This window comes from Neopelma chrysocephalum, unplaced genomic scaffold (assembly GCF_003984885.1).
Source record: "Neopelma chrysocephalum unplaced genomic scaffold, ASM398488v2 Primary Assembly neopelma1_81, whole genome shotgun sequence".
Taxonomy (NCBI): Eukaryota; Metazoa; Chordata; class Aves; order Passeriformes; family Pipridae; genus Neopelma; species Neopelma chrysocephalum.
Genome location: NW_020897743.1, coordinates 827,716 through 850,527, shown reverse-complemented (window position 1 = coordinate 850,527; position 22,812 = coordinate 827,716). Strand labels below are relative to the sequence as shown.

At 40.7% G+C, this 22,812-nt stretch overlaps 1 long non-coding RNA gene across 1 annotated transcript; it reads left to right on the top strand.

Annotated features, from left to right (window-relative positions):
* Positions 1 to 959: 959 nt before the first annotated feature.
* Positions 960 to 7,667, top strand: LOC113971063. Its single transcript, XR_003535427.1, has 3 exons — positions 960 to 1,097; positions 1,732 to 1,852; positions 7,585 to 7,667. It is a non-coding gene; the product is annotated as an uncharacterized LOC113971063 (long non-coding RNA).
* Positions 7,668 to 22,812: the final 15,145 nt, after the last annotated feature.

The window sequence follows — 22,812 nt, the reverse complement described above, 5'->3', positions numbered from 1 at the left end:
TAATTTCTTCTTTTCTTTGAAATGCCATCAAAAAGGTAAGTTTTGACCAGGCTGTGTAAAGGAAGCAGCTAAAGTAGAGAAACTTCCTGAATATCTATTATGGATATCTATTTATAAATCATTTAATTGCCAAAGTTTGTCGTGGCTTTTATTATTTCAAATAATGTGGTACAGCATTTTTTGTGCTTTCTCATCTTGCCTACTGAGAGGTAGGTGTGGGAGAAGAGATTATAGATTGTGCCTCGGAAAAAACAATAACAGAGATATTGCCTGTCTTTGAATTTCCCTGGATTAGTTTTTAACTGGTTTGTTGTTTTTTTTTTTAATCTGGCAGTCCTAAAATCTGGCTTTCCAAAACTAGCCCCAAAAACTTGCTTTTCCAACTAGAAGAGCTCTTTGTTAATCACAGCATCAAGGAGGGGTAACAGGTCAAGAACATGCCATCAAACTGCCTTTCCTGTGGGGCTGCTCAGGTGCCCCCTCAGCACCTGGACCAACAGGTTAAGGTTTTCTGCTGAAAAATTAACAAAACTTTAGGTCACAGAATATCCAAAAAGGTCTCTGTCACCGTATGGGTCACAAGTAGTAAGTTCATTGTACGAGTTTACCCTCTGTCTCCATGGAAAAGCTTAATGGTAAAGAGAAATCCTTGGCACAGTTCTTAAAATCAAGAAATTTATGGATATCGTACTAAGAAGTATAACAATAATAATAATATATATAGTATATATATAGTATATATATACAACAAATATAATAAGTATATTATATGAGTATATGTAATATAAGTATAACAATAATAATAACTAACAAAAAATGTTGAAAATGACTAACAAGTTTAGCTTTTAACTTCTCCTGGACCACACCTCAATCATAAAGTATTCTCACTCTGTAATCTCACTGCTTGCAGCATTTACTTAAAGTTTAGTTGCTGAACTTCTGTTCTTATTCACTTAAAAAAAAAAATCACAAAGCAGGAATCCTTCCAGTCATCCAGAGATGGAGTTTTGCTTATTTGGAGCAGAAAATTATGACAAGAGCTGCCTCTATCACTGCTGATGGTGTTTCTTTAAATGAGTCATCTCCTCTCCCTGAAGGTACAGCACAAATCCTATTTCTTTTTGCTTGGTTTTTAGAATTCTTTTAGGAATGCTTAGCACAGCAAAGCCAGCCTGCTTGCACGTGGATTTTAGTACCATGCCTGCATTTGACCAAACTCTGTCCTTTTGTAACTGGGGGATCACAGGTGCTGCAGCTGACCAAAGTGAGAGTTGCCTCTGGGAACATTGAATAAAAATCTCATCTTAAAAAAAAAAAGAACCCTGTATATGTAGCACTTACACATTTCCAAGGCTGGTTTTTGACAGACAGTGCCTCCAAAATAGAAAGCCTGCACTTATCTAAGCTCATGCCCAAGACTCTGATTAAAAAATAAATTCAAAATAAAATAACTTCTAAACACTTAAACCCTAACCATAATACCTCAAAAAAGAGTAAGCTTGCACTGATATCAAATAATAATTGTAATACTTATTACAAGCAACTGCAGGAGTTTTTGTTAGAGTATTAAATCAAAGGGGGGCAGAGCCATACTTTTGGTATTTATAAAATTTTTCCTTTTTCGTGTTTGAATTGTGAGATAAAAAGTCATTTCAAGTGTGAAAAATCATGAGAATTGCAGAAAAGACTAATAATTAATTTGTACCATGGTTGTGGGTTAATCTCTTACAGTTTGGTCCTTTACTGCATGAACTTCCTGCAGATTGTTGGATTGTGCCTTATCCTTTTGGAAATGGAGCTACATCAGGAACTTTTACAGCCAGGCCTGACTTGCACGGTAGGCAAAGCACAGGTACAGCCAAGGAAAGTAAAATTCAAACTGATCTCAAATTTGATTTGGGAAAGACATCCAAAGTGTGTGGGTGTTTTATTCAGAATTTATTTTAAATTAGCTTTGGTGGTGAATTTCTGCTCCGGCTGAACCAAGGGGTAGATTTCCCATGGACTTAGAAGGGAGGGTTGGATATAATGGTTGGTATATGGAGAAGTGATTGAAAGTAAATGCAGGATGATTATTCACTGTTTCACTTAAAAAGCACTCAATTGTCAGCGTGGTGCTTTAGAAGAAGTAAAAGGCAGCACTTGTTCACCAGAGCTGGAGCTTTTAGGATGACAAAAGAGCACAGTCTGACTGGTTCCTTATACTTTTTCCTTAAGGATTGGCTCCTAGACCATAAAGACAACATGCTCAGGTGGGTGCGGGTGCAGTTCTGAGTGCAGTGTGGCAGCTCTCTGGCTGCCACTAATTATTTGATTAATTAGGACAGTTCTGGAGCTTAATTCTTGGAGCTTGGAATACAGTGTATTATCCTGGGTGCATTTCTACTTCCAGCTTTGATCCAGACCTACTCCAGCTGCATTTTTTCAGGAAAGCACCAGCAGAGAGAGCTGTTCTCTCACTTTCCTACCAGCGGCCACTCTGACGTCACTCGGAAAAATCAGGTTTTCCCCAGGATTTGAACGATCTCTCACTCCAACAGCACTTTAAACGCTTGGTGTCTAAAACAGAAGGTGAAATAGTGTTGTGAATGTCCAAGAGATTCAGCATATCCTCCGGGACTGAATGTGAATGTGTCTACTCAGGCACTTGGAAGGTTTTGTAACATTCAAAGGCAGACAATTCTGGTTCTGTAAATTCAAATAATCCCACCAGGGCTGACTCTAAGGCATATATGTTAATGATTTTGGAGTGTTTAATGGATTTTGTGTGTCTGGAAAAATGTGATTGTAGTGATTATTTTTAAATTTACTTTTGAAGGTCAGATTAATTGCTAAAACATGATTCCAAGTTCTGGCCTCCCTGTGGTTTCTTAGGGCTGGTTTCTGTGCACTCATACAAATCAGGATGTGCAGAGCTGCAGTTCCTTCCCCTCCTTATTACTGTCCTTTGCTGCTTCCTCATTCTTTCATTGTCCCAGGAATCCAGTGCATTCCTTTCCCCCCATCCTGCCCACACTCTCTTTTCTCTTACAGCCTCCCTGCATTAATCTGCACATGGTTTTCTCCTTTGGACACTCCTTTTTTCAGGGCTCAAGTCTCCTTCTCTCTCACCTGTCCCTGCCCTCAGTGCCTTTGGGGCCATTTGCTCCCTGTATTTCCCACACGAGAGGACTCCCAATTTGATATATTTTGATATATTCTCTTATCACCCACTTATCACCATATTCAGACCCATGTTCCTCTTCCCCTCCCCTTGCCATGTTTCCTGACAACAGCTTTGCTTCTATTGAACCGTGGGGGAAACAGCATCACATGTTGAAATGTGTGTGGTCTCAATCCCAACAAAAACATGGGGACAGAGGCAAGTCACCCTGAGCCAAATGTTCCCAGAAAACCTGGCACAGTTTGTGATGAGCCAAACATTGACACGGAGCTGGTGGTGGCAGTGGAAGTGCCTGGACAGCCCCAGCTGGATGAGGTTTGTTCCGTCAGGGGATGGAAATCGGTTTTGCCACACCAGACACAGGGATTCCTTCCCAGCTCCTTCCAAAAGGGTTCTCACCCAACCTCCCAGTCACCTCCTTTGTAAAACTGGGGAACAATTCCTGCTGCCTTCGTGTGGGGTTGCTCAGCAATGGGGTGTTTGAAGCCCGGGCTCTTGGCTCCTGTCCCACAGCACCTGTCCCTCTGTGACGGGGCTGTTTGTCCCTGTCCCCGCCGTCGCTGCCACGCCGGTCACACACACATTCCCAGCTGGCAGCCATATGGCACAGTCACTCCTGGGCTGGGCCTTTGATTAGGTGTTTTTCTTTCAATTAGATGGGGATTGTCAGATTTGAAGCAGAAGCACGAGGAGTGGCTGTTGGTGGATGGAAGGTGAGGGCTGGAGGAGCTGGGAAGGGGATGGGAAATGGGCACAAAATGTGAGACCCGGCAGTAAAACCTCTGACAACAGCACGGAATTACACACCCACAATCAGTTCTAAAATGGGATTGCATAGATCAGCAAATTATTACCTTTGGTTTGCTTTACCAGAAGACAGAAACAAACTCTTTGTTAACCTTGTTTGTTCTTCACCCTATGAGTTGTTTTAAGTGCGAATTGCAGTGAGACATTTATTTTTGTGTGTCTGTTCTTTCCTACATGGAATCACAGAATCCCAGGCTGGTTCGGGTTGGAAGGGACCCTAAAGATCATCTCCTTCCACCCCCTGCCATGGGCAGGGACACCTGCCACTGGTCCAGGGTGCTCAGAGCCCCATCCAGCCTGACCCTGAACACAGAGATGTTTAGGACGTGCTCCTGTTAATTTGGGGGTATGAAAGTATGAAGACTGTTGCTACATGGATACGGTTTATCTCCATAGATTTGTAACAAATAATGTAAAATTGGCATTTTTTTCCAGTCTTTGTCACATATTTAATTTCATTCCTGCTGTGTTGTTTTCAGTATGGGGGTATTAATAAGTGCAGATAACTAAAGCAAACTTCTATCACTTTTCCCAAGAGAAAATAGTTTAGATTAAAATATTTTGCAGCATGGACAGCATAAAAAAATATGCAACTTTGACTTAAACAGTAGAACATACTCATAGGCACATTTAGAGAACTGTCTAGTGCTTGCTGTTTTTTTTTTTACCATTAATATTAGTAAAAACCCACAGTCAGTCATGCTAAGAGTGAATTCTTTCTGCTTTAGAATGAACATTGCACTATTTTGACTTTAAAACCAGCAGAGGAATGCCCATAGTGCTGGTTGCTGGCAGGTGAACATGGAATATTAAAGACCAGGACTGTATTTTCATAGAATTTTCATGAGCAGTTATTTAATTTAGGATTGTAGTTATCGTGTCTGCTCATATCAAGCCATGTCATTGCATTTAACAGATACACCTTTAGACACAATTTATATTTGCATCCAGAAAGAAAATGTCATTAGGGAAAATAATTTCAGATCAGCCACTTTTGCATGTCTTGCTGGCACATAAATGGAATTTGACTGGTATGGAAAATCTGCTAATGTAGAGAGCAGCATCAAAGTTGGAATTTAAAATCCACCCCCTAGAATTTAGCAAGGTTTAAGTGATGGAAACTAAACTGCTGGGGGTTGTCTAGTGTGTAGTACAGTGAATTTTTTTTTTGTTTCTCTGATAGTTCTATGGAATCTAAAAAACCTTTGATTTTGTATGGGAAAAGTTACTAAGAACTGAGTTTTAACCGTGTCCTTGATAAATGGGATTTTGTGTGGCCCTTCATTTCAGAAGATTCAGTGAGGATTTCACAGTGATGTTGAATTATGAACAAGTGAGCTCATGAACAAATCCTCCCTGCCCAGCTGGTAAGGGAGGCTTCTTGATCTCACAGTTTGGTTAAGGAGGAAAAAGATCTTGGATTTGAGTGTAGCATCCTAGAAAGGTCCTGAGGGACACCAGAATCATAAAATCTGCATGGAATAAGCAGATTCAACCATTCAGCTTGAGGCAAGTCGCCGTTCCTCCATTCTTGTGGCTGGGCCTGTGCAGTGAATTGCTTCAGGTGGAATCATCCCGAAGTCTCACTCCAAGAAGGTAAATTCATAACCTGACTAAGAGTGATCACTGGGCCAAAAAACTGTGCACAGTTTAAAACACTAAAGAAAGAGACATTAAACACGTCCCTGAGATCAGATGTGTGAGAACTCTGGAACCCCAGGCTCTGGCACATGTTTGTTCCACATGTCTGTCAGCTCAGAGTGTGGCTTTTATGACATGTCAGGAGGACATGTCATTTAAGTGTTGATTTCAGGGGAATAAACATTAGAAAGTGAACAGGCTTGCTACTTGCAAAGTATGTTTGAATGACAGCTGTTCTGTTTTCCTAAATTTCAACAGGAAAACTGACTTGAAGTGTTCAGGAGCTAAATCTGTCAGCTTTCTGATACAAAGGAAATTTTGCAGGGCTGGAGCACTGACAGAAGTGGGGGTGGAAGCACAGTGGCAGAACAAAAATCAGAAACAAATACAGCTTTACTTTACATGCTTGCCATATTTTAGAACCCAAGGCAGGGGTACTTTAAGGCCACTGCTAGTAAAAAATCTTTTTGAAGGGCTGTGGGAGTGTTATTTGCCTTCCCCAGCACATTCCCCAGCACATCCAGGGGCAGTCAGAGCCGGGGCAGAGCTGGGATGTGAGGCAGAGGCAGCACAGCTGGGGCTCTGCATCCTCAGGGGGAACCCCCCTGCATCCTGCACTTGGCATGGGTTTATTGCTCTTGGGAATAAATGATAATGATGATGGGAACCCCTCACCAGGCTCAAACTCTCAGTATCTGGTGCACGGTTAGAAATTAATAATGCTTTGGGTATCACATCTTTGTTTCTGCAACTGCTGCTAATGAAAGCTCTCCGTGTGCAGATTTTATTTAAATCCTCCTTTTCTTTTGATCTCGCTGTCAGCATTTGAAGTTGACTGATATTTATCACTGTGTGCTCACTGCTTTCCCTGGTCCATACCCCATGGCCCTCTTGCTTAATGCTGAACTGGCAAAGATGCTGCCAAGCATCAGACAGGCTGATGAAGGCTGACTAATGACTTAGGCTGGGTTCTGATCCCGAAGCTTTGGCCATTTTGGCTGAGGTATTTTTGTGTTTTGATTTGCTCTGCGAGAGGTACGGGGTGTTACACCCAAAAAACCTCTCAGTGTGGGACAGATACTGAGGCAGCTCAGCTAGTCTGAGCTTAATGTTTGGGGAGCATTCAGTGATCCATCCTGGAGGCCTGGAGTGAGTCAAATAAGTAGTTCAATTCATGGTTTTCAGCACATTTCTCCCTCTCGTGGGTTATTCATGTGAAAAGTGGCCATATTTTACTGTCAGTACCATTTGAAAAGGAATAGTGCTCGTTTCAGTATAAATGAGAGCAAAGTGTTACCATAAGACAAATTTGTGACGAGTGTTCTTCTGTTGGTACAGATGGCATCTGTGTATTTTTATCACTATAAATCACTCACAGTTGGGAGTCATACTTAGTCCAATATCTTGCTTTATGTTTATTGACATAATCACAGTTTTAGAGACGATATTAATCAGTTCTTTGGAAACATTTGGATTGGTAGATGAAAAAACATATTTATTTTGAGAAAGCAAATGTTGCAATTAATTTCCACATATTTATACATTTACGAATAATAAACAAACTATATTGCAAAGCAGTGAATTGGTACATTGAAATATTGATTTGTAAGCCTTGTTTTTCTCATACAATATGCTGCAAGTGAATGATAAAATAGGACTTCTGTAGTACCAGGAAATGCACTGGGGAGAGTCACCTACATTTAAATGCAAACTGTATTTTTTCATGTGTTTGTCTAACTTGTACTATAACATGTACATAAAATGGACTATGGATGTCTGCAAATGATGCTGGAAATGTTCCACATCACAACAGGAATGAGCTGTGGGCTGTGCTGCCCTGTGCTCTGTGTCTTTGCAGAATGGTGAGCAGGTTCGCTCCAAGCTTTGCAAACGAAGCCTGAAGGAAAACAAAAAGAATCATTTCTTCATTCTCTCAAATGCAGAACATTTAATTTGTCCCCTGCTTTCCATAGGCTGTGAGAGGAAAGTGGGCCTGCATATCCAACAGATGTGAAGTGATGCCAACTGGTTGTATAACCTCTGTGACCTGACCAAGATAAACGACTTCTTACTCACCCACTGGGTTTTTTTGCCATAATTAGTGCAGTTTTCCTTTTCTGAACCTCAGCAATTACCCAGTTGAATTCACTTTTAAAGACTGGTATTCAAACTATGAAATACTTAAATTCAGCTAAGATGTAGCCAGATAATTTTGCACCAGTAACACTCATTGAAAACTAGAAGAAAATGTGTGTTTCTATAGGCAGACACACCCAACCCAACCAGTTTCAAATTTGTACACACTTGCATTGGCAAATTGAAGCTTGCTTTGCTCAACTGAAGCATGAGTCATAAAGATATCAAAGAAAATAACATCCAAAATTCCACCTGAAGAGTAACACATAATTATAAAATTGGTTGACTCAAACCAACAGCCTTCTTCATAAGCAGAATTATCTTCAATGACCTTCTATCTTAATGTGCCTTCACAAAGGGCAGCGCTCACTGTCCCTGTGCATGGGAACCCTCTGGTCAGAATTATTCCAAAAAGTCAGGATAGCTTTGGCACTGCTGGGGTGTAGGAAGGTGGGAGGTGGGCTTTTGGTTTGTTTGTTGTTCCTGTAGTACATATATCAACTGGAATGTAGTGTTAATTACTCTGGGTGTACCAGGAGAACAAGGCATTTTTTGCTGTGGCATAAAATCTACTCCGAAAGAGTTCCCTGTCTTCACTGGATTGGGGAGGGAGTGGAAAGGAATGGGAAAAGAACAGGGAAAATTCTTCACCTAATTTTTTCTGAGGGGAGTAATTCCATGAACTCCAGGGCAGTTACTCAGTATTTAGTGCCACGTCCCTGAGGTCACAACGTGTCCCCTCGGGTTTGAGAACACTCAGGGGACAGTGGTGAGAAGATCACGCTGCGGGAGGTTGTGATGGGGAGAAAGGAGTATTGCAGAAAACAATTTGCCTAAGCTATTTGATAAATTCATATTTACACATACATACATTTATATTTACATATTTACACATCATAGAAGAGGGACATCAAAAGTCCCCCAGCTGAAGCTGCCATGATGAGCTGGATCAGCTTTGCCTGGAGCTGTTATGTGAGAAGGGATAGTTTACCACTGGGACTTGGAATTCTGCACTTCATAACACAGTGCAGGCAGCAGATAGAAAGGTTTTACCTTGAATAACCTGGAGTTCATAACAGAACTTGAGAGAAAAAAGCCCCATCCCCTACAAACACATTTTCCTATCAACTGAGAATCTTTGCTGTCTTACCATTCCAAGGATGGATCTGTCACACCCACCAGCTGGCACACTCAAATAGGGGGGTTTTCTGTGGGACTGGCTGATAATACTTTACATATTGAGGTGTTGTTAATGTTTAGAATAAATCTGGCTGTATTAAATGTATAGCATTCGCCATGTTCATAAACAGAAATTCATGCTATTAAGAGATAATTGGGTGTATTTGTAATTAAGTAACATTCTCTAGTGAAGTGACACACGTTATACTTCCTATATTAGTTCAAATGTCATTAATATTAAAATACAAGGCAGACTTCCTTCAAAGTAACACCAGAAAATTTTCATTTTAAAAAATGAGGTGCATGATGGGGTTATTTTCCTGTGTAGCTTTCCATACCCGCAGAGTCTGGAGGGAAGAGCTGGAGCTGTAAGAGCTCAGAATTGAGGTACTACTTTGCAATTCTTCTGGAATTTCTCTGTGGAAAATTAAATGTCAAACATGTCTGCAATGCCCTTAGAATCACAGTGACCTCAGGAAGGAACTTTTCATTTACTTCTTCCTCCTTCTCCTTTATCAGTCAGTACAAGATACCAGCGTTCACTGACTTCTTGTACAATCTTTATTAATGTCATGATGTAATAGCAAACACAAAACCCTATGGGAACTCCATATGAAAACACTGTATAATTATTTCTTGCACTTGATTATGAGTGTATAGCAAGATTAAAGAAAAAAAAATTTAATTCACACATATAAAATATTGCTGGAGTTACAAACTGGAAATTATCAGATATGAGAGAGCAGAAGTAGTTTCCCCACCTGTGCAGGAATGCCCTGGGTGAGTTGACAAGGCAGATTGTGTAGTCTTTCCACCAAATTTTGTAAGACTGCTTTGTAAGATCTCTGCCATCTGCACCTCATTTCAGTGGGACCAGCTGTGCTGGTGTTCCTTTGACCACATCCAGTTATAACTCCAAAATTCATCTTTTAGGTTTTTGGATTTCATCTAAAATAAGATTTGTAAAGAAAAAAAAATACAAAATGGCAAACTGCAACACCAGATCCTGCCCTGCCCATGCATCTGCACTTCAGATGCAGTGGCTTTACATGTCATACTCTGGCTCAGCTCCAGAATAAATGGGAATGAAAATCCAAAAATCCCATCAGAATCCCTTTTATCTGAGTTCCTACGGTGTATGTGTAGCAACAGGTTATACAATGGCATGCAAGCAAAAGATTAGATAGTATTGAAGCAAGGTTTTATAAATCTGTCTCAGACATCACACATGAAAGAGATATTTAATAGATGGGATTAAAAGTATTCATAAGTATTACAATGATTTAAAAATTCTTCTTGATAACTTGTTGCTTTGAATAAAAGAATGCATAAGCAGAAAATTACTGGCATGTATTTACAATTTTTATTGAGAAAATAGTTGTTTAGAAGTTTGATGTCAAAAAAATATGAAATACTCTTATGAAATGGTATTAAAGTCTGTGTGCAAAGTACATCAGAGTAATTCTAATAACTAAACCTTTCTCCTTCTAATAATTAAACCTTTCAACTCCACTCTTCTGTTTAAATAAAATGTTATTTCTATAAAGATTTTTCTCCCTGCAGGTACCAAGACCGTCCTAATCATTTATCTTGACACAGCACTTAGATTAAAACCTATAATGATCTGTTGTTTGCTAGGATTAGAACCAAGTTTTACAATTTATATTTGTGTACATAGGCTCAGCTGCTGGGGTGCTGTGACTCCGTTGGCAGGTGAGGACCACGGTTGTTCCTACATCTTGTTTGTGGTTTTACACAAGTATTTTCAAATGCAAATGCCTGACATTAACTAATCTTGGCCTAATCTTCAGCCCTAGTGCCTTGACACCCCTGCTGCATCAGGGAATATTCAGGAGTTCTAAATGTCCTTTTACTGGCTTGGAATATTATATATTTCTTTTCTACCGAAGCTCAAAAGTGCAGCCTGTGTTCATTTAATTCCTCTGGCATTAGCTGCTGAAGAAAGGGAATTTATCAGATGGAATAGTTAATCCAGGGACTGGTTTATGTGTTTGATAATGCAACTTGTTCTGCAGTGGCTGTGGACAGGTTGCAGCTTGCCTATAATTATAGATCATATAAACACATTACAGCAGGAGTTTCTATAGGCACAGTTCCAGGAACAATCTGGGTTTGTTCTAAATAACAAATATAGCAGCAGTGCAAAGTGTGGGAAACAGCACATCCCATCCAGTGCAAACGCTCCTGCTGCTGGGGCTCCCATTTGGCTGCTGTGCACAGGAGAATAGAGGAAAAAAAATTAATTAATTGGGGATTGTTAGGAAGCAGTTGGAAGTAATTGTTTCGCCAAATTAGGGGCCTTGAAGATAAGACCAAGTTCGCAGGAAAATTCCTTCCTGTCACTGTTTGGCAGGAATATGTGGAAGGGAGGTTAATTGGCTGTTCTTTAAAATAATTTTAAAAAGCCTTTTTTTTTTTTTTGAGACAGCATCTCCTTCCTGCCAGGCACTGTTCCTGCCCAATTCCTGCTGCAGGTACATCCAAGGGAGGGATGGACACGTGTGAAGAATGTGCAGAAGCATTTTTGGTTGGTGACACGGACCAAGCCAGGAGATTCTTGCGGCTCCTCATGACTGCATTCCTCTCTTTATCCTGGGAGGGAATTTTCTCCATGGGAGGGTAGCTCCTGGAATTCGGGCAGTAGCTTTCGTTGTATCTCTGCACTCAAAACTAATGATTTCTTCTAATGATTCTTCTCTGTAACTGTTTTTATCCTCATGGAATACGGTTGGAACATAACGGATACCTGGCTTTTCCAAGGACTCCTCGGAACAGCCTTTCCTAACCAGCAATAAGGATATCACTGGTGTTTTTTGTGCTGGGTGGAAGTGGCTCTCTGAAAAATAAACATACAAAACCTCACAACAAAAGAAATTGGCTTCAAATAACCAGCTATTACATGTGCTGGAAGAATTGGGAATGCATGAGGAAAACATACAAAACCCACAGGAGGGACTGCTGAGGTCCATTGATTCATCCTTTCTTTTTCACCCCAAATACCTCAAAACCTGCACTTTTGGGGGGTTTTGGTTGGGTTTGGGGTTTTTTTTGTTATTGTTGTTTTTGTTTGGTTGGATTTTTGTTTGATTTTTGTTTGGTTGGGGGTTTTTTTCCCCCTTTTTTTTGCATTTCTGTCACATTTTTATTGTTGTAAAGTTTTACTCAAAAGGTCTGGGGGATGGGTTTAAAACACCCCAGATCATTTACTGAAGGACAGTTTATAGAATTACTGTGCTACGGAAGTAATTAATGGATTTATCTAACTCAGTTTCTCAGGTGGGAAAGGAAAGTGGTGTAAAAACCAGACAATAAAAGTGAAGAATCTTATTCAGCGTCTGCAGCTGCAATAGTATTTATGAGCTGTAGTGAATCAATCATTTGCCCTTACTTGCTCTGCCTCCTGTAATATGGTGCAAAATGACAATTTTTAATGAATGTGTCCTGACTAAAAAGAGAATATTATTTCCAATCTTTATAGGGATAAACAGGTGCAATACAAAGGCAGAGGATAGTTGTTGTTTCACTTGATGAGTAGGAGCCGTGGGATTCTTTGCAAAGTTTCTCTTTAAAGAAAGAAATTTATCAGATGTTCCAAGGAAATATTTTGGACAGTCTTTATGCTCTGGAATGACTTATCTGTAACAACTTTTAGAAACACTGGCCATGGGACCTTGGCTTGTTCTCATGACTTTGGTGATGATGCTTATCATTCTTATTACTATTATTATTTTTATGTAGCTGATCAAATGTCATAACACTTGGAAATTAGTGTCCTGTTTAATTACAATAGAGGACAGCTGTTAGGTGTAGTGATGACTGGTCTTTATTTCACTGCCTTTGAAGTTTAACTCCACCCTACAAAGCACCTTCTTCCTGATTTATACCCAGAATTCTCCCTGTAAAATGCTTGCACAAGACTGATGTTTGTTGCCATTGGCTCAAAACAACACCAGGGTTACAAACCAAAACTGGTTTGAGTCTGAGCCACCGTGAAGTTGCCTCGTCACTTATCTCTGCCAATGCTTTGGGTAAGATAATTCTGTAATACTCCCATTTCTGGTCTGATCTGTAAGAAAAGTTCCACAGCCTGGTCTGTGCTTTTCCAGTGTTATCTGACTAGAAACATTTGAATTATGAAACTAAACTACATACACTTATTTTATTAAAATTAGCCAGATCACTTATGTTCAATACTGTATTATTTTGTAATTTTTCTATATAAATACCTTCATGGTAATTTCTGCCAACTCACTCACTTTCCCTCTGTGTTGTATTTTGTCCAGTTATTGGCCCAGTGAGTAGTGACAAAGCTACTTCAAATTCAAGAACTCGTTTTCAAAGTTTGTTCATATTTTAGAAATCCCAGAACCAGGTAACTTCTAGAAATTACAACACAAAATTGATCTCAGTGAGAGAAGTAAGGTGCAGAACATAGAACATAATCCATAATTTGTAAAGTTAAGGAAAAAGGTTGAAGATTCTCAACTTTATGTTTTATTGTTTGTCTAATATTACCACCCAGGGTAAAAACCATCCCCATCATGATGATGCCGTGGGTTTGAGTTGCTTTGTAAGACTGTTACTCACAGTCTTTGGAGGAAACGAGCTTGGTGTTCTGCAACAAATTCTGAATTCTCTCCTGTAATAATTTATGAAAGCAATTATGACCCCCTGCTGACCCTTATTTTGCAGAGAAGCTGCCCCATCCCTGGAAGTGTCCAAGGCCAGGTTGGACAGGGCTTGTAGAAACCTGGGCTAGTGGAAGGTGTCCCTGCTCATGGCAGGGGGTGGAGCGGGATGAGCTTTAAGGCTCCTTCCAACCCAAACTGTTCTGTGGTTCTGTGAAAGTTCTGAATCTTAAATCTGAAATTAAATGTTGTGTTCTTTTCCATTTTGAAGGCAGAGGTTGGAGTAAAGCACTGCTTTGGTGCCACGATGGGGCCCCTGCTGGGTTTTGGTGACAAAGGTGGTGGTTCCTGGTTTAACAGTTCCGTGTAGGTCTCTTCCCACAGAAAGGGAACATCCAGGTAACCAGATAACCTGTCCCCTGCAATGAGCTCCCAAACACCCTGTCTGGCCAGTTTGTAACTTCTTGAGCAAACCCAAACACCTTCCAGGCCAAGTGGAAGATTTGGGGATTCTTTTGAGCACTTTTGCAACCCCTGACTAATTCTGGCTGCGTGTGTTTGGTTTGCCCAAAGAGGAGAGCCTGACAAGACTCTGATTTCTCTGTCTGGTGCTCTGTCAGGTATTTCTAGAGAGTCTGTTTTGGTTTGGGTTTTTTTTTTTTTAAGTGGAAATTTCTTTGAGATTATTAAATTGGATGTCTTACAGTCTTTGTGAGAGGAAATAGCATTTTTCTTTCTGTTCACCCCACACACTTCCAGAAATAATGGTCTTAAGTGGCAGCAAGGGAAGTTTAAGATAAACTTGAGGAAAATACTCTGATGACAACAGTTAAGCTCTGGAATAGATTGTCTACAGAGTTTATGCTGTTGCCAGAAAGGGATTGACAAACTTTAAGATGCATTTGGGTGTAGCTGATCCTGCCTTGGCACGAGCACACGTGTGACAGGGCCTCTCAAGGTCCTTCCACCTTTCATTGTCAGTGAATCAAGAAAAGAAATAAAGCTTGTCTCATTCCTTTTCAGCCTCAGAGAGACTGGATTAGATTCCTTTCCTTTCCTTGTCAGAAGTTATGACCCCGACGTGCTTTCAATCTGCTGGTTTCTTGGTTTATCACCTCTTCAGTTTGTGTGGCTGGAGGAGCAGGTTTTGCGATGGCCCATGACAGAGACTGTCCTGGTGCTTTGTAGTTCTCTTTCACTTTTCTTCCAAGACTGACAAAGGATTTTAGAGCATGAGTGGAACTATAACGGGCATTCCTACAGGCTTGAGATGCCATAGTCCTAAAATACACACCAACAAATGCAAGCCCACACAGAAATGTTGAAGGACAGAGGTGAGATTTGCGTCCCCAAAATCCTGTCCCTCCAAACAGGACACTGGGGGGAAAAACCCACCAAAGTGTTGTCCCTAGAGAGCTGTACTGCATTTTTTCCTTGAAATATCTGTCATAGGCAAATTCAGAGTTTGCCATTTCAACTCTGAAATCCTAATCTGTGAAGCCAGGACAGTTTTTCCAGGTGCAAAGGTGTCTGGCTCGCTGGGAGGAGGGAACGGAGGTTAAGCTCATTTGCCAGAGCTCTCTCGTGTCCGAAATCCCAGAATGAAATTCTTTGCACGTGCTTATGCATTCAGTGAAATCAGAGGTCTTGGTACTGTGTTTACTGAACAGCTTTTCTGAGATATAAATACCAGCACATTCTGGTGGGTTTCTAACAAACAGAATGGTCTGCTCAGCCCCAATATGGTCCTGTGTTAGAGCAGATTGGATGGTACCCTTCCATGATGGGAAATGCATTTCAATCCCATCCAATGGCAGGGATGGTTTATAAATTTAGAGAGGCTGTGGGTGTAGAGGAGCTGATTGTGTAGCATTATTCCTTACGTGCCTTATATCAAGTTTTGGCTCCTATCCTGTTCAGTGATTGCACATTAGCATTCTTCTTGATCTTTGGTGCGTGACGCTTCCTTGCAGGACTGGTTTGAACTTGTCCTCCTGCTTAAAGAAGATTCTTTCTTCTGCTCCTGTCATTAGAAAAACTTATTATTGATAGTTGATGATTTTCCAGAACTCTTCCCAGCTCCTAGAACTCCAGACTGGATACTTAGAGGCCAGCCATGTCTCTGGAACAGCGTTGATAGGTGGAGAGATGGATGGATGGACTGATGGATCGTTTAGGAAAGGCTCCTGATGGTCACCTTCTACTTTGGCCACGGGTAGAAGGTTCTTATGTGTCTTTCTGGCTGATCAGCTGGGTTGGCAGCAGAGTTGTAATTAAAATAATGAGGCAATTACTAAGTTGAGTTCTAGAAGTGATAGTGGAAATTGCACTGACCACAGAATTAGTAGCCTGTGAGGAACAGAGTTCCCTCTCTCCACTCTCACTGCCTGCAAAGCACCTGCCTCTTTCTACCACACTGAGTTTATTCTAACCCTGTGCTCTCTGGTGTAAAATACTTTCTTTTCCACTTTGAGGCTAATCTTCCTTAGAGACAGAGAAGCTGGGCTGCAAGGAATGGGGAAACATCTTTTCTGATACAGTTGAATGGTGGTGGTGGTCATTGTTAGTATTATTAAGCCAGATTTTTAGCAGTAGCTTTAACATATGATAAGAATAGCTGAGAAGTGAATGGAGCCAGGCATGGCACAAACCACCCCCAAGGACAAACACCTAGTGAATGAAATTTGCCACCTCTTATTTATCCTTCTGTTTTTAACTTAAAAAAAAAAAATCCAATATTCTTATCTTAAAATAATAAATCTTGTTTTTCAGATGGTGTAAATTAGCATGGAAGACCAATGCAGTGGAAGTAAAATGCCAATTTCCATTGCAAAGGAGGTAAAAATGTCTCAAGTTGATTACCTACAACAGCCTCCCAAGTAAGGACCGTTCTCCTTATGGGTATTACCAAATATCTCATGTTGCCTTCAGGATTTTATGCAAACAGGGTAGTCTTAAAACAGCCTCTTTAAAAGTTTTTAAGCCTCTCTTAATTTGCCTTAAAGCCTGAAGCTGTTTATGACTGAAGATCCCAGCCTGTTCATTGGTCTAACAGCAAGAGGAAGTGGGGAAGTTACCTAATATTGATGATTATTCCAATATACTTGTATCAATTTGTGTAGGTCAGTGACTGAAGTGACTAAATAGGAGTGAAAATGTTGCTGCCAACTCCAGCTGCCTTAAGGTCACTTCTTTCAGCACTGTGGACAGAACAAAGGTCTAACACAACCCTTCACTCAAGAGAAGCAGTTTAACTCTTGGTGAATAAATTGTCTGTGTAACTGATAAATTGAGGTGGAAAATGTGTCTTCCTGAGCACTGAAATGTGCTCCAGGCAGAACAGAACTGCAAAGTGCTCCAGAACCTGCTGCTGTCTGAGCAGTTGGTAGGAAGGGGTTGTGTTATTCCATTGTTTCAGGACAAAAGAAACTGAGTCTTAAAGCAGATTCTTTAGAACTGAACTAATGCAGCAACAGTACATCAGGCAGAGGCTTGTTTTATGCCTCTGTGTCGGTAAACTTGCTTTTTAGTATGTGAATACCTGAGAAATTATGCAAGTGGAGACCATTCTTGACAAACATAACAATGCACAAATAAAAATAGCTGTAAAAGAACAGTTATGTGTGAACCAGGCAGCTGAAAGCAGAGCAGGGAAGCTGAAGTGTTACCTGCATGTGAATAAGGTAATGCAGGAAAACACAATCTGGTGGTGTTTAAATGCATCTTTGTCAAATGGAAAAATGTTTGAGGAAACAGTAAATAATCTGATATGAACATAAAAGCACCAGCTAATTCAGATTGAAGTAACAGCACAAAATGTTGGTATTGTGCCCACATGGACTCCCAAACCTGCATAAATCATCAGCAGTCCCACAACAGGGAACCTCTCCAGAGTGCTGTTGGCTTAGAACACCAAAATCCAGGGATGAGGGGAAGATGCTCGTTTGTTAAGCTGCTGCAAATGAGGAAAGGGAAGGCAATTAGTGAAAGCCAAGGCTCTTTAATCTCTCACTGCTCCATGGACTTTGTTCTTACTCTGTGGCTTTTATACACACTCTGTGTGTCTAGACCTACCTTGGAGGAAGGTGCAAAGTGTAACTTATTCCTAATAAACAAGTAATGCTCCACATCACCATATCATGATCCTGCAGATCACCAAAGGGTGTTTTAAAATGTCATTTACAGCCCAGCTGAATGTGGTTGTCTGAGCCAGGAGGAAATTTATAGAGTTGAGAGAAGAGTTATCAGATTGAGAGGTTAAAACTAGAAAGGGCTTTGAGTCAGTGACAATGCTGCCCAAAGTGGTGAGGTGTGTGTTACCCCACAGGTACCAACTGATTCCTGAAATGTTGATGAGGGGCAAATACTGAAGGAGAGAATCTTGCAGGGTGGATGTTTGTGCTTCCCAAAGCTCCTTTCCAGCACTGGGTACATTCCTGGCTCGGGGCAGTGGCTGGTTTTGCCAGCAGCATTGGGCAGGGGGGGCTTTGCTGTGGGACAATTAATTATTGTATCCTAGTTTGGGCAGAGGGGCAAAGCAGACTGGGCAGCTGCTGTGCTTCCAGTGGGCACCAGCAAAGCAAGGGTGAGAACAGACAGTGCAACTGGGTGAAAATAAAAATGCCTTCCTCAAAAATCCCAGCAGTCATGGGTTTAAACTGCAGTCGTTCTAAGCGTGAAATTGAAATTAAAATCAAATTATGTATTTAACTGGAATGGTTTGATTTTGACTTTTTTCCAACTTGAAATGTAAATAGTGGTTATAAAATGGAGTGTAACAGCACACTCTGTCCCTATCAGCACAAGGATCTCACTTTTGGAAGAATAAGTTAAAACTTGTCAGGTGGCTTGTGGGCTTAGAAAAAAAAATCCAAAACACACCACAAATCATACAACACAATCAGGAAACCAAATATTCATGGCTTTACAGGAGGCTCCCCTCTGAATTCCTTCTTGTGCTAAAAGGTTTTAAAAGATAGCACAAACTTTTATGCTCAAGTGGGTGATAAAAGCCTTGATTGGGAGCTCTCACAACCAAAACTGCCGAGCCCCATTTAAAAGAACTGTTTCATGTTTACTCTGCCAAGTTGCTGATGGTGCATAAAGTTGTTCCCTTAATAATGAGCTGGGTAGAGGAACGCCCAGCACCCAAAAATGTGTTACCTCCTCGGAGATCTACATTTTAATCAGCTGATGAAACAGATGTGGGAGGATTGTCAGGAGCTCTGGCTCTGAAACCCCAGAGAAGCAACTACAGATCTAGGGGGGGGAAAATTATCAAGTTGGTTTCCTGCTTTCTGTCTGCCCAGTAGGAAACAAATCAGAAATGTGAACTTTCTCAGAAGTGAGAAATTTAGTCCTAATTTAAGGACTCAAATTGAATATTTTTTTTAAATTAAATTCTGCACAATGTTTTACTTCAGCAAAACCAAAAACTTGGTAAATGCATCCATAACCTGGAAACTTTTTCATGTTGCATAAAGACTGTACTCACAGAAAATCAAAATGTCAGGTGTAAATTATAGGAATATAGCAAAACTTTGGTCACTCACAGGGAGAGGAACTATGGAAAACCCCTTAAATTTCATGACAGAAAGATATATGTTATAGTATATAATATATTCAGCCAAATAATCTGGTGTAGAAGAGAGGACAAGGTGTTTCAGTCAGCCTGTCTGGCTGCTACAATTGTTATAGTTACTAGTGGCCCAGTAGCATGAAGCAGGTTAAACCATCCCTATTTCTATTCCAGTTTCTGTGCCCACATTGCCCAAAATATTCAGATATTTTGTTCCAATCTATGTATATCCAGGACATGCACTGAGCAAAGATTTCCTCGTTACACTTGTTATTTTAAATTCCAATCACCCTTCATACTTGGCCATAGAAATCTTACAGCAGTGGAATAATATGGAGATGATGATGCATCAGAAATTAAGTATATCTTAAGCCATTCTTTCATCTTGATAAGTTTTTGGGTGGAAAAATAGTCTATAAAATCTATAGTAGGTTTTATTTACAGATGTTAAGAACTTATTCCCTTGTTTCTAATAATTTTATATTCTAACCACTTTTCTATGTTACTTGCTTAATGATTTCAGATTTTCTTTAAAGACAGACCAGCTGTTTCTACAACACATTTTAGTCATGTCCAAGTAAGAGCAAAGATAAATAAATACCCAAATACCTGCCTTGTTTTCCTAAAGAGATGCAAGGTACCAGCCTTTATTTTAGTGTGTCCCAATCTCAGCTCCTTTATCTCCTTTAATAAAGAGGATTGTTCCTCAGGGAGTCTGTCCAGGAGAGGGAAATGCAAATTATTGCTTTGGAACTGAACTTGTTTCCTGCTCTTTGGTCATAATGAATGTAATGTCTTGGCGTGAACCTTGAAATATCTGAGTGCTCAGACCAGCTGCTGTGTTCATGTGGCTGCAGGCCCTGTCCTTTATCAGCTTGCTTGGAGCATCCCTGAACTAGAAATTAGACCTGACAGCATAACAGAGACACCACTGCTGGCTGCTCAGAGGGCTTCTGCAGTGTCATGAAGAAAGTTTAGCATCATCTTTTTATTTAGTACTAAGCCTTATCGGTGGGTAAAATCTTATCTTTATCATACAATGTTGTCTTCCTGAGGTTTTTTTTCCCCCCAGTCAGTATTTGGTAAATGATAGCTGGCAGTGTTTTATTAAGCTGAGGCTTTTGCTCCTTAGGATGCTGAATAAGGTCTTTAAAGGGTGGGAGAAAAGTTGCTCAGCGAGGTTTTTTTCCTGTTTGATCACCAATCTCCTGTGTAGGATCAATTATTTGAAACCAAGTAAATTGACTGTTAAATAACCTCAATAATGCAAACAGGAAAATGGTTAGAAAAAAGGAGTGACTTCTGCTTCAGGGTAAGGACAGCAGGGTATTGTTTCACTTCATAGAATGATGTACCATCTTTTGAGCAGCTGAAGATCCTGACAGCCCTCACAGTGTCCTTAGGAAACAAAGTCATTTTATTCCCCCTTGGCACTCCATGTACTGTTGTTATAGTACAATACAAAGTTTATTTTTCCTCTCTGCTGGTACAGCAAAAGTAGAAGGAGTGTATTTGCATGTTCCTTGACAATTTTAGATTATAATCATCCTAGCTATTAATCGATACAATTTTTAAGTCTAGATTTTTTTGTGTTTTCCAGTGATTTCTCTTTCTTTTTGAAATGTATAAACCTCAACTGATATCACAATTTATTACAAGGAATATATTAATGGGATAAGAGAGTTTTCCTTCAAACTTTATGGTCTGATAATGATTTAATGCCATCAAGGTAAATAATAGTCTTTAAGCCATACCCTAAACTCTGTTCAACCACTGAATGTATAAAGAAAATTAAAATTCTGAAATCACATAAGAAACATTTCAGATCCAATCCTGCTAGCTGTATTGTGAGACATCTTGTTAAAATACATTTCTAAATAAAATATAAATGACACAGCAGATAGGAGGTCATTGTGGGGGATTACACAGTGATGCTTGTGTGGAACATGGGAAATGATGGGCTCTGAGCAGCCTATTGCTGCTCCAGTGCAGGACTCTGTGATCAGGACAGATAATTCCAGGGAAACATCAGTTTAGGGGTAGTCAAAAAAAGCAAACCAAACATTAGAAGCTGTTAAGAAAATAAGAGAGAACAAAAAAGTAAACATCATTGAACCATTGTGTAAATCCATGATTTTTCAACACCTGGAATACTGGTCAAGGGTCTATTAGAACAGGAAAAGGGTCATGAAAAGGACATTAATCACCCACTATATGGAATAACATATCTGTGTAGAAGATTGAAGAGGGCTGTTCTTTTCTAGACTGGAAGAGAGAGGACTTACTGGAGAAATTATGAAGTTGTCTGGAAGAACTGAACTAGGAGTCAGGATCAAAAGGAGGTTCTTCAGTGGCAGATCTGCTGGAATTCCAGAGGACTGTGTGGGTGCCAAAAGTTTACATGAATACAAGGAGTCTACTGAGAAAGGCCATACATGTGAGACCAGAGGTCACTGGTGAGAAAAAACCGTATTGTCCTTATGAAATACCCAGAGCTGAAAATAATTAATGAGTGGGAAAGTACTGAGAGAGAAGTGTTACAGTGGCTCTTCCTCTTCAGACACTTTTTGGAACATACTGATGGTTCTTCAGCACCTGCCACTGCTTGAGGTCTAGGTGGTGTCTTGATCTGAATTGGTAGAGTTGTTCTTATGTTTTTAATTAAAATATAAATAGCCAACTACTGCTGTCCTAAAACAATTCAAGGTATTCCCACTATGTGCTTTTTAATTTCTTTCTTGTGGGAAATAGAGTATGTTGTCATTGCAGAGGCATGAATCAGAAGGGCAAAGGATCAGGCAGTATGAAAAACAACTTGTCATCCTTTCTCTCAGCATTCCCCACCCTGCAATTGCCGTGGAAATGTGGCAGATGGGGGGCCAGGTGCCACAGAGCCAACACTCCAACACTAGCTGGGTGTTCCCCAGCCAGACCTTTGCTCTGTACTCCTCTGGTGTTTCCCCTTCCCCACTCACCTCCTGCTGGCTCCTCTAAATCCCCTCTGCCCCAGGGTGGACCCCAGAAAGCACAATCTGCTCATCCAAGCAGCTCCAGAGAAGTCAGGGTCACAAAGCCTGACCTGCAAAAAGGGAGATGTGGCCATCACCAAGCCATTTTTGCCATGAACACACAACTTCTGACTGAGCAGAGCTCAGCTTTCTAAAAGCCAGTGATGTACTTGTGATTAGAGCAGCAAGTTCTAGACATCTGCTCTCACGTCTGGAAATGCCTACAGGCATTGCTGGTGCTCAGCTTTAGCTGGGACCAGAGCAGAGCCCTGTAGCCAGGCTGTCCCAGCCATTTGGAAGAAGGAGAGAGGCATTTTCCTGCTTTGATTCCCTCTCTGCCAGGTGTTGTCCCACTATCAGCACAGCCTGATACGGGGAGTCCAGGGTTAAGAGGTTAATAGGGATGAAGTGGGTGCACTGGGCTATCTGGATCAGGTTAACAGGGACACAGTGGGTGCACTGGGCTGTCTGGATCAGTGACTGCAGACAGGCATCTTCCACCAAACCTCAGGTGCACTGATGGCTCTGCCTTCAAGGGGAGGATCACAAAAACAAAGCCTCTGCTCACCAGCTGGTTCTGACTTCACTTCCATCTCTTAAGCCTTCCTTTCAGCTGAAAGCAGATTTTTATCTCTGCCTCAGCAAGATGCT